The sequence below is a fragment of the Crocuta crocuta genome, unplaced genomic scaffold, assembly GCF_008692635.1.
Source record: "Crocuta crocuta isolate KB4526 unplaced genomic scaffold, BGI_CrCroc_1.0 scaffold258, whole genome shotgun sequence".
Taxonomy (NCBI): Eukaryota; Metazoa; Chordata; class Mammalia; order Carnivora; family Hyaenidae; genus Crocuta; species Crocuta crocuta.
This window is the reverse complement of record NW_027532842.1, coordinates 1,516,626-1,529,319: the sequence shown is the minus strand read 5'-3', so window position 1 is coordinate 1,529,319 and position 12,694 is coordinate 1,516,626. Positions and strand designations below refer to the sequence as shown.

Here is a 12,694-nt window from a genome sequence, read left to right as displayed (position 1 = left end):
GGGCACACGCTTCTGCGCCTCCTCGGGACGGAAGGCGAACGAGAGCCCCGTGACCCCCTCAGGCCGAAGTGAGCCACCAAGACGTGCAGAGCAGCGCGCCGGGCGGGCACGCACCTGCCAGCCGAACACCCGCGCCAAGAACTCACTTCCTCATGTGGGGGACTCAGCACCGTCTTCAAAATAAAGGGGGCAGGTTATGCACATAGAAATGTAGATGCAGACGGTGGTTTTCAAACACAGTGTGAAAAGAGAACTCTTTGTCGAGAGTACAAAACACGACCAGACAGACACGGTTCATTTCTTTTCAACAGGCACGCAGCGGCCCTTCTCTCTGGGGACAGCCCTCGGCTGTTCCTTGCCCCTGGCGGCCCTGGGCAAAGTGCTGTGTGACCCGCTGCATGGGGAGCACGCAGGGACCCGAGAGGGCATCAGCCTCCCACTAGTTTTACCCTGGTTGCTTTGCTTTGCTTCTCCTCTTTCTCAGTTTTTATCACTGAGGGACAGTTGAGGTGCCGTGTTCTATCTGACCTCGGTCACCACTGGAAGTACTTACTGCTTGGTTATCTGGAGAAAGGGTAAGGAGCTCAGGGAAGAAAGACAGTCAAACATTGCGGGGGGCCCAGAGCTGACAGCTCAGGGAGACAAGAGTCTCCAGTCAGGTTCTACTTTCCAGGGTTGCTGAAAATGAGACACCCGCCATGTCCTGGGCTTATTTTTAAGAAACAGTCTTTCTGTCTCCTTAGAAGTGGCATAAAACGACATTCTCCGAGTGGCATCATCCGGCAGGATTCTGTACACATCATGCCACCACTTATGTTCGTGCTGAGACCCTAAAGCTCGTCATCCAACCAACAGCGAGATAAAATAATGCTTACCTGTGTCAAACGAATCTAACCATTTGAGTGCCTGCAGCGGCCGGCTGTCCTGGCCTTCCTGCTGTGGGGGCTTACACAGGAAGCTGCCCCAAGGCTTGGAAAGCATTCCCTGAAAATCAGGCTATCCTTTCTTGTGGGGAGCAGTCTGTACAGTGGTCAACACCTACACTTTTATTGGAGGTTTTGACAGGAACCTTGCAACAGCAGAGTCTCAGATCTGTCTTACCCCCTGCTCATTTATTATTAAAGAGCACTTACCTCAGGCAGGGCATCCCCTTTGCTTTATAAAAGCAAAGAAAATCTGGCCCTTTCCCACAGAAATTCTCACTCCGAGTTTTATTCTGGTGATCACTATGTAGGAATAGGAGTTAAATGGTCCAGTGGGTCAGGATTGTGGATATAAAGACTGTTCTGAAGAGGTCCGATAAAGGTGGGCAGATGTGAATGTATGACTTTTTTTCGGTCTCAAATTTAATTAAGGCTCGAAGGAGGGAGAGAAGGGATAAGATGTAGGCCTTTATACTAAGTTCATAAATGCCATCCTTTGAAGAAAATCTTAATACTGAAATCTTCACTAACATCTCCTTCAAGTGGTCTTCAGAATGGCCCCGGCCCGGGGAGCCACCGAGAGTGACATCTCTCACGCCAGCAGCACATACACCGTGGCCTGCGTCTGTGGCCGGCTAGAGAAAGCAGGGCTTTGCCAGGTGCTGGCCTCATGGGGCACCAGTAACGGGTGGGCACACAGCCGATGAGGTGGCTTCAGCTTCCCTGCGGCAGGGGAGCTGGCCCACCACGCGGCGGGGTGTGAGCTGCCCCCCGGCACCCGGAGGGCCACAGGGTGCCTGCAAGTCCAACACGGAAGGGAATGGGCTGTTCACAGCCGGGACCTGTGACCAGGCGGCGGAAGAGGTCCAAGAAAACAGCGCTCTGGGGCGTGGGCTGTGGGGCTGCGGGGGGAGGGAGACGGGGAGGGAAACAACCGCGCTGGAGGAAGTGCTCTTGCTCTCAAAGTTGGATCCACAGCCCCCAGAGGTGAGGAGACCCAGGAGCAAGAAGTTAAATTAAAAGAAAAAAAACATCGGAATGTAGACAGGACGGGCAGACCACTAACGATGGAGACCTGAAGTGCACGTGGCGCCGCAGAAGGAGGTGAGAAGATGGCAGAACCGAATCAGAAGTGCAGGGCCGGGTGCGGGGTCAAGGGTGAAGCAGCACGCTGACGACGGTCAGGGTTTGCCGTGGGGGCCGGCTCACACCCACATGTCCTCCCTGGGCAGCAGGGGCCCATCAGCCTTCGGGGAAAGGGGACTTCGGAACCTGGATTCTTCCAAAGCCCTCAGGGTCTGCATTTATCTGACCCCAGGCAGCAAGGGACACTGTGGAGATCTAACTAAATTCCACCAAAGCTCACTCACTCACACTGTTTTAATGCCCTGGGCCCCACCCGGCCAGGGTTTATGGAAATGCAGAAAGCCACAGTCCTACCCCAGGAAGTGCAGTGTCGGGGCCAAGAGGAGGTGAGCCCACACGGCGGCTCCGGGAGCTGGGCCCACAGGGCGATGGGACCCCGAAGGAGGCAGAACTGTCTACCTCAAAGGCCCTCTTGGGTTTCTACCCTGCTATCTGTTCCTGTGGAATCCTTCATAAGTGAAACGGTTTAAAGCAAAGAAACAACAACCATTAATCTTTACGGAAAAATTGTTGAGCATTCCAGACCCAAAAGCATCACCTCTGTTAGGCTTTTCTGACAACCTAGGACACACCTTGCTAACAGATGCACAAAGTAGATCGAGATAAAGCAGAGATGCTCACAGTTCAAAGCTCTGGTGGCTTGATGCAGGGTACAATTCCTGGGGAAAGCGCATGGCTCTGGGCACTCTGGATCTGGGCAGCATCGAGGACAGCTTGCTGCAAAACAGATGCTGAATGCTGTCCTTGCTTTTCGTCTTTTTTTTGTATAGGTAAAACTCCTCCAATTTCTTTCGGTTAACAAAAACCAGGTTAGGTCTTCGTAATAGCAAAACGTATGCAGAACGTAAACCTTCGAAGAGTGTGGGACACCTGTGCTTTCACGGGGAAAAGAGCTGTGGTCTCATCAAGCAAGGGCAGAGGCATAAAGTCCACAGGTCCACCTACGCATGTGCTTGCTTCCATCAGAAGCCTCAGTCGTAAAGATGCTTTCTGCTTTTCTATCACAACCCACAGCCAACGTGGCTTCCCACTGGCACGGGCAGGCACAAGATCCAATGTGATCACAGAACTGCACAGTGCCCGACAGTCCTCATGACCTTGGTGACTTTAACACCTTGGCCATATTAGAAAAAGCCCCAGGAGCCCTGCTGCCCAAGGCCTACCTCCTTCCACTGATTCAACAGGGCTAAATGCAGAAAGCTGCCAGAAGCCTCATCAACAGCAACGTATACAGCCCAACACATGGCCATAAGCTCTAAGTCTGTGGAGCAGAGCTGTTGGGCAGACGGGGGGTTAGGGGGCAGGAAGGCAGGGTTCTGCCTCAGTGCTGACTTCCCAGCAACAGAGGGACGGGCCCAGGAGAAGGAGGCCACGGGGACCCAGCTCAGTCCGGGCAGGACAGCTTTCGGGCACAGGGCGGGGAGGCAGCCAGGCACCACGGGGTCGTATGCTCACTGCTCAGGGAGCTTCCGATGTAGAAATGGCAAAGAGCAAGGCAAACGGGGATGGAGCAACTGACCACGAGCACGGCAGAGGCCCCTCAGCCAGCCAGGGGGCACTAAGGAGCAGGGCACGGATGGCACAGCTGACTGGCAGAGATGAGAACCTCTGTGTGTCCCACCGGAAGGGCTGCATGCTAACCCCCTGCCGTCCCCCAGCACACAGGAGGCACCATGCGGTATTCACAGCGCCGTGACACGCAGAGCACCCACAGCGGACACTCGGGAAGCATCAGCTGACTTAAATGTAAGAAGCTAGCAGGAAACTGACCTTCCTTGTAAGTAATCACCACCATAACCATCAATAACTTAGGAGGGTCTCTCTGTCAAAGAAGATTTTGTTAGCTGAATAGTTAATGGTTCGAGTTGCTAAAGAGCATGTTTCTGTTTCTCTAATATAAATGAAAATAATAAATGTACAAAGCTGCCAGCTGGGTTAAAATCCACCCAAAGCAGCATAGTCTGTCTACTAAGATTTCAAACAGTTCCCATTTTCCTAACAGAAACCTTCTGCCAGGGGGTGTATTCTAGCCCCCACCTCCTTTCTCGCCCCAGCTGAGGATGGCTCTCCCGCTCCACTGCGGACAGCTTGAGCACCTGTGACAGCCTCTGCCTAGGGTCTTCTGAAGTCCAAATTCATATCTTTACGTCAGTATTCGGGGGTCTCTGTCTCCACATCTAACGATGAGACAGTACTGCTCTCTGACCATCGCAGGCGGCCCACAAGGATCAGATGAGACAATGCATTAGCGAACACACTGAAAAGCCAAATCCATCATTCTTCAAATGCAAAGGGCTGCTATTTTTGCCACGCTAGTAGGCACGAAGTCCTCATTCTAATCTCTTTCTTCAAAATCTCGGTTTGTGATCTCTTTGTCAGCTGTCTCTGCCCCTCCAAAGCAGAAGCAGACAACCCCATCAGTGAAGGGCCCCGTGCTACAGCTGCCTTGAACTGAGGCACAGACACTGCAGTCTGTTTCACTAGACTCAAATCTTTTCAGCACTGTTCACTCAACTTGAAGAATGACATAAAAAACAAGAAGCCAGTGGAAGAACTGTTAGGTACGTTTTCACAAACACCAGATACAATCTAGAAATGCTCCTCCTTAAGTCAGCAGGATGTGATTAGATAGTATTCAGGTCTCTGGGCGGTGTTTCCATCACTAGGGAAGGCTGTGCTTTAACAGAAGAGATGCCCTGTGTATAGAAATGCGTCACAACAAAAACACGTTATTTCTCTCAGGAGCTCAGAGCTCCTTTGCCACGTGCCTTAAACTGTACTCACCTCCGTAGTATGTAACAGAAGTGCTCTGGGTCTGCAATCTGAAGCCAGGCGACCTACAAACCCTGTGGGCAGGTCCAGGGGGAGACCCAGTGCCTGTCTAGCACATGTTGATTAACCGGAACTAAACAGAAGCCCAGTCCTAAGGAGTGAGGGATTTCATAAAATCGGCTTTATATGAGCTATTACGCACTTCATTTGGGCCTTCAAAACCGTGGTACATCTGGCCCTCAAGTGGAAAAGAAAAGTCTTAAAGTTCCTCTAAGATCAGAACGCAGACTTACTACCACAACATTGCCTCTTTAATTCTCTCGGCCTCTAAGGTATCCCGGAAGACAGAGTTTTCCAGGGCTCCTTCCAGAAACGTCCTCTGTTTCAGAAAGCACAAGGAAAACTGGCCTCTGGAACCACAGCAAGGCAGAGGATCAGAGACCATCAATGGCAAGTGCTCCTCCTCTTGTGAGAGGAAGAGTGGAGTTCAGGCGGACTGCCCACAGCCCCAACCTGCAGGTGATAGAACAGGGTTTGGCCTAGGTCATCAGATTCCAGAAGTCCTGCTCCCCACCAGGAGCCAAATGGATTCAACTCTGACCATGCCTGTTCCCCCCGCTGTCGACAGTGTGTCACCTGGTCCTACAAATAAAAGATTCACAAGAGGTAAGTGACACCCTCTTCCTGAATGACAATTCCTCTGCAAAAATTAAGTCACTTATTCACATGGTGGAGTGAATCAACGGAACCAACCCACTGGCCAAGACCCACCTGCTTTAAGTGAATAAGGAGCGTTATCTGGGACTGAAGAGAAGTGGGCAATGTGGGTGGCAGGGCCCAACCAGGGCTTCAGAGAGCATTCCAGAAACCATACAGACAGCAAGGCTTAGAAAAGTACTTAAAGAACTGGCCCAAGAAGACAGATTAAGCTTATGCTGGAGATATTACATCCTGATAAAAGTGGAGAGAAAGTATCAAAAAAAAAAAAAAAAAAAAGCATGTATAGCAACCCTGAGAAATAATAACATACTGAATATGAGTTTTTATAAAGAATGGTCTAGAAGGGATATTGAAATAGATGTTTCTGAACAGGGGACTTTAGGCATTTTTTAGACTCTGCATTTTGACAATTTTCTCCATAAATGTGGTACTGCTTCTGAGTTAAGGGGAAGGAAATATTCTAATAAACCAAGAAACAAATACATGGGGAAAGAGGAAGGCATAAGGGTCCAAAGACAAGCCGAACCCATGTCAAGAGGCTATGTGGCAAATGTGGATAACTGAGTACATGGGGTTTCATTATGCTTTCTCTCTACCTTTATGCACATTTGGAAATGTCCATAGAAGTGAATGTGAAAAGAAAGGAATTCATCCAGGGCTAACCCAGAAAACAAAGAGGAAATTCTTCTACAACCTGTATCACCCCTACCTCCCGGGCCAGGACAGCCCCTCAGTGCTGTTAGCCAGGGCCACATATTAAATAGTCTTTGATGTAGGATTAGGTTGAACCATATGAAACTGTCAGTATCCAGCCATTGTTTACACAAAAACACAGCCCAGAGCAAGGAATCCGTAATAGGCAGACCTGGTCTTACCTCTTACCAGTCTCGTTCCCATAAAGACTTGGGTCAGACTTGGGTCTGTATCACGTACGGGGAATTAGGCGGAAATCAGAAAAGGAAACATGAGTCCCAAAGAGCAGTTAAAAGAGAAACGGAGTGGTAGGTAGCCTATTCAGAAGCTGGCAGCCTTCAAAAGACAGACACTCATAGGCACACGCGCGTGTGTGCTGCACACTAGGACGGTTCATCTCTCACCGCAGGGTGGGCTGCGGGCCCACAGGGGTGGAAAGGCACAGGCCCGTGGAACCGCCTGGACACACTCAGCCCCCGCAGGTGAGGCCGGGGGAGCGGAGGGCAGTGCAGGGCAGGGCAGGATGGACCACTCACAAGCCTTGCACGGCCAGCTGAGGGATTTACACTTAGACATAAACATTTTAAGCCAAAGAAGGACATCAGAAACATATTTTATGGGGCGGCTTGATCCTGTCTTGCTGTAAAGGTCAGACAGGAGCGGGAAATAGCACCAGGACAGCTCACTGCTCGTGGTTCGGCCTTCTTTCTTTCTTTGGGAAGCAAATTCAATTACATCTGCCTTTGAGCATGATATTTTAATCCAACTAATAAAGCACTTTTGAGCAAGCAAATGCTATAATCTTTCACATTTACCTGCCATTTGCTCCCTGTTTTTCCTGAAAGAGCCCTGAAATCCACATGCTCTGCACACCCAGAGTTACCATGGGAATTATCTATGCCGTGTATGTCAAGCACAAATAATCCCTAAGCAGGAAATGGCTTCCTATACCCATACCTCACGGGCAGCCACAACTTCAGGCACTCACCCCCAGAGAAAAGCAGGTAAAAGCTGAAAGAGCATCGCCTCCTCGTGTCGTTCGCCACCTCACCTGTCTTAGGTCCAGACAATCACCTGCCACACTTTTCTCGCGTGAGGTATTTTTTTATGGAATATGCTTGGAGGAAACACCCTAGTTTGTGGTAATAGAACAGTCTCAGCACTGACGGCACAGCCGAGAGTGTGCTTCTCGTGGCCTGAAAGGACTCCAAGGCACCGGAGGCAAACGGCCAGCACCGCAGGGCTCTGTGCATACCGGAACGCTGCGCCGAACAGTCAAAGCCGGGGAAGGACTGTCAGAGGGGCAGGCCGGAGCCAGAGGCGGACGAAGCCGCCCGGAAAGTTGGACAAACGAAGTTACCTCTGCTGGGCAGGAGAGCTGGACGGCAGCATTAGGTGTGCAGGGGTTTGGGGCATGTCGGGGAGACCACAGATGCACCACCGTCACAGGCAGTGTCACCGGCTGCGTTTCAGTGCCAGACTCCCGTGCGATACCATAACCGCGCTGTCCCTGCAGAACGCTGCCTGAATTCCACCCCAGCGCCTGTCAATGCAACAGCATCCAGTCATCCAGCCTGCCGCTAACTGAAGCCCTCCCTTCTCTGGTTACTGCTCTACAGTTAGACTCCACGTCTTCAGGGACTGAGGAGACACAGCACAGGCTTCTGTTGCTTTTAAGGAATTTTTAAAGGCTAAAAATAGGCTTTTACAACTTATGCCCCCAAATAATGCTCTGGGCATCCACGCTCGCACTCCGCGCTGGGACAGTGAGGGCATGAGAACACCCCAACTGGGTAGATGAGTAAATGGACCCTGTGAAGCAGTGATCCTTTAACAGATTTAAAAGCATGGAGCACTGTGGGAAAAATAAAAAAAGGAGCAAGACAGTTTCCCGCAAAAATGAAGAGCTGATGGGAACCACTCCCCAAGGAGCAAGGAAAGGCAATCAGCGGCGGGCAGTCTCTAAGGTGCCCCCAGGACCCACTCCTGGTATTCCCTGGAGCGCGTGGAGGAACTAGAACTTGCCTCCAGCCAGCAGAACATGGCGACGGTGCCAGACGTCATCCATGGGTTACATGATCTGCAGCTCCATCTTGCTAGCAGTCTCCTTGGCAGCTTGATGAACCCAGTGGCCATGTTGGGAAAACCCATATGGCGGTGACGGTGGCCTCCAGGTTGGCGGGCGGGAGGCCAGGGCCGCGGGTGGTACGATCGTGAGGAAATGGACTTGCCCAACAACCCGGGGGAGCGCAGAAGCACATTCCACCCCAGCTGTGCCTGCAGGGGAGAACCCACCCCTAGTCAACACATTGACCGGCCTCGTGAGCCAGGCCGGGCCCTGACTTCTGACCACGAAACAACAGATGTGTGTTGTTCTGGGCCTCCACGTTTGTGGTGACTGTTATGCAGTGACAGAGCACCCCTCCGTGGTCCACACAGTCATGAGACAGTGAGGGAGTTTGCATTCGTTCTCTCTTAAGCCTTCAAGGAGCTAAAACCCAGAGCCCGATATTTCTCTTTCTCGGTTTTAATGGTGGAGTTAACATTTTCTGGACCTGAAACTATTTTTTTCTTGGTTAAAGATGAATGATTTGAAAGCAATTTCCTCCTCTGGAAGAATGGTATGCACTAAATGACTATTATTGCATTTTTTACAGACTTGCGTATCTGCCCTGTGTCACTCTTCTAGGAGTTACAGGAGCTACAAAGATAAGCAACGCACCGTCCCAGTGCTCAGAGTACACACTGTCTGCAAGAAAGACTAAAGCAACCATCTACCCATTCAACAAATATTTACCTTAAGCCTACTATGGGCTTCCCCCCCCTTCTAGGTGCTGATGAAACAGCAGGAGGTGGAACAAAGCGGTCTGCCCTCTGGGCAGGAAGACGGGACGATAAACCAAAGCGCACAAACAAGTGCGGCAGAGACCAACAGACCTCCGGGGGTGCGTCGCCTCTGTCACCGCCTGGCACCTGGTCTGTATCTCCTCACTCAAGAAGGGGCAACCTCATGGCGGTTTCCAGGAGGCTGTGAATTCCCCAGATTTAGCTGCAGTTCAGGACTTGTGCCGCAGGCCCTAAGAACCATCGCTGGCTTCCCCACACGGTCTGTCACAGCATCCTGATCCGGAGAAACAGATCTGATAGGGACTTTTCATTCCGATGTGAACACGCAGCACTGCGTGCCAGGCCCCAGTATTAGGTAACAGGAAGAGTTTCTAAAACAGTCTGTTAAGATAGCAGAGACCCAGCTGACTGTTGCAGGAAGAGGAGGAATGCAGAATGAATTCACGCTGAGCACGCTTACCAAACAAGCTCTGAGGAGAGAAGGAAAGAAAAGGACAGTCATGGTTCACAGTGGCTTCTGGCCACCTACACAGGATATCCCCCCCCCACCTCCCTGCTGGCAAGGATCCAGTTTTACTGTCTCTTGGGAAAGTGCACCTGGTAACGCTGCACCTTTGTTTCTGACATTTACGCGGCTGCAACAGCATCATAAACACACGGTATCCTTCCAGCCGCAAGCCTCCCTATGAGCTACGCAGCAGGAGCTATGGGAAGCCTGCTTCATCCTTCTTATTTCAAGGTCGCCTGCTCAGAGAGTCTTCTCTGTGGCAAAGGTCACTGGCCATATCCCCCCGCCCCCCGAAGTTCCTCTGAAGGATGGCACGGGCTGCTGATCCTGAATATGTGTGCATTTTTTTTTCAACATTTAAAAATTTTTTAATGTTTATTCATTTTTGAGAGACAGAGAGACAGAGTGTGAGTGGGGGAGGGGCAGACAGAGAGGGAGACACAGAACTCGAAGCAGGCTCCAGGCTCTGAGCTGTCAGCACAGAGAGCGACATGGGACTCAAACTCACAAACCATGAGATGACAATCTGAGCCGAAGTCGGACACTTAAAGGGCTGAGCCCCCCAGGCGCCCCTGTGTGTTCATTCTTAATACAGCTATATTCGGAATTAAGAATATGAATGGCCCCAAAGGACAGTAAGAATGTGAGACGGAGAGAGAAAAGTCATGAGAGGTTCTTTTATAAACAAACACACCTGAAAAAACTACCTCCTTTTGGTGATGCATAAAATAGTAACAACAACAAGGTGCCCATACTCGGTGGACTTGTTACTTTAATCAAAAACTGACTGGAGTAATAGCTTTCAAGTATTTAAATAGTAGAACCCATCCTTCCCAAACCACAACTTATGCCAAACCCAAATATGAGAACCGAATAAAAGTGGAGCCACTCTTACACGGAGAGACGGGGGCCAGCCCCCGCTGGCCAGCCCGGACCTGCCCCCTGCCGGGCTCTGTCCCTCTCAGGACTCTGGGGCTCCAAGGACCACCCTGAAATGCACTGACCTACAGCAGATCACTGCAGCACCTGAACCTAAGAATAAGCTACAGGAATCCCCTAAGTAAAGGGAGTGGGGGAAAAGCGGAGGAATAAAGGGATAGGAGCAGAAGGAAAAGCTTGAGAGCAGGAAGGAAACTGAAGCCAGCCCTTGACCTTGAGAAGCACCAAGGCTCCTAGAGTTAAAGGCAGCACCGCAGAGCAATGTATTGGTGCCACGGCATTGCACACCAGCACCGACAGGCCAGGGGCCGCGGCCCAGAGCGGGCGTCACCAAGCGCTGCACACCACGCAGCATCCCCTCATCCACACCAGGGGTGAGGGCCCGGCTTCGGCAGACCCGCTCTCCACAGCTGCCCTGGCAGCCAGGCCTCCAATCGGAAGCATTGCGTGTGCAGGGTGTGAGCTCTGTGTCTAGGAAAGGTAGGGATTTAATACGCCTACAAGAGTGAAGAGGCACACGTGTTTTCTGAGTGGATGGACTCTGAAAAGCCAAAGTGTTATAAGCTTTTTTTGTTGTTTTTTTGTTCGTTTTGGTTTTTTGTTTTAATTTTTATTTAATTTAGTTTTTTAAATTTACATCCAAGTTAGTTAGCATATAGTACAGAGTATTATAAGCTTTAAAAGATGATGATGCAGGGTGTCGCTCTCAGTTAATTTATAAAGTCAACAGCCAAGTGAAGGTCTAAACGGACAGCACATTCTAGTGCCCGATACCTGGAAAGGGATGTGAGGACCTGTCACCTTGTCACCCGAGGATCGCCTGGGTCCTGGAGCAGAGATGTCTCAGGAGGGATGAGATGGGCACTTCCAGCTCCTAGGAAACAAAGTAGAGACATTAGGCACCATCCATTTGGGCCCCAGAACCTCCATGCCTGTGGCTATGACAGGGAGGGATCATTCTGTTCAGCTCAGCATCAGGAAGAACAACCCCCTATAACGGAAACCAAAGGTAGGCAGCTGGAGAGGCCAGGCAGGTGAGGGTCCCATCACGGGGCCCGAGCAGGCATGCGGTGAAACGCCACTGAGCAAGGGACAAGACAGGAAACTGGATGAGACGGCCTCCAAACCAGAGCTCCTACCATGTGACCTCCACCAAGGCTGATCACATCCCAAACAAGACTGAGATCAAAGCATCACCCAGACACACTCCCTCCACAAATCCAGGGCACAAAGGTAGATGGGTGAAAGCTCTGAGGCCCTTACTAGTAGCCATGAGGGAAGAGAATCCACCCCCCACCTCGACAATCACACTAAGAATTGAAACTAGCAGGGACAGAAAGTCTTAGTTCGGTCCCTCAGGAAACAGACCCCACCTGTGAATGGCTTTGCAATGGACTCTCCTGGACCAGCTGACAGACGGGCACAAGTGTACACCTGCCCTGGCGACTTCAGGATGGGTCAGGGTACTCTAAACGTAGAGTGTGCACTGTCATGATGAGCCTAGTGGAGTGGCCTGCAGTCCCAGAAGGAATGGGAGCGAATGACTGGAGCCCCCCCATTTGAAAGCAGCAACAGTCACCTCTGCTGATAGGAAGTTCTCTGCTTCCTCAATCCTACCATGACTACTTTGCACATGCTCACGCGCTCACCCAGGAGCTGGGGAGGTTTAATTAAGTCTCCTGAATATGATTTGCACTAATGTGAACCCAGAGCGGATTATCATTACGCCAAAGATGTACATGAAGATGCTAATCAGCACAGAGAGTTTTTTAACTTCAACAGCAGCAAACCGGATTTCCAACCACTGAGATCCTACTCTATCCCGACCTGCACCTTTGTACGTTCATTGTACGTTAATATTTTGTTCTTTGCCGCTTTCTATTTTGAACGTGTTCAAACCTACAGAAAAATAAAAGGGACATTTGCATACCCTTCATCTACATTTACCAACGTTTAACATTTTGCCGTATTTGCTTTATCTTTATAGAAACTTTTCTCGTGAACCATTTGACAGTAAGCTATAATGGCTATCAGGACACGTGACCTCTAAGTATGTTGGTAACTCCTAAGCATGGCATCTCCTACAGAACCGCATGCCGTCATCACACCGAAGAAACTGAACATCCGGGCCACAGCATCTCAAACA

At 50.7% G+C, this 12,694-nt stretch overlaps 1 protein-coding gene across 3 annotated transcripts in view; it reads right to left on the bottom strand.

Moving 5' to 3' along the window:
* The window catches only part of SLC7A1 (solute carrier family 7 member 1), a 77,287-nt gene that overhangs the window by 33,678 nt on the left and 30,915 nt on the right, over positions 1-12,694 (bottom strand). For all 3 annotated transcript variants that reach the window (XM_077745377.1, XM_077745376.1, XM_077745375.1), the window contains one exon: positions 11,323-11,422. The gene's annotated coding sequence lies outside the window, so the exon portion shown is untranslated. The remainder of the gene's footprint in view (positions 1-11,322; positions 11,423-12,694) is intronic.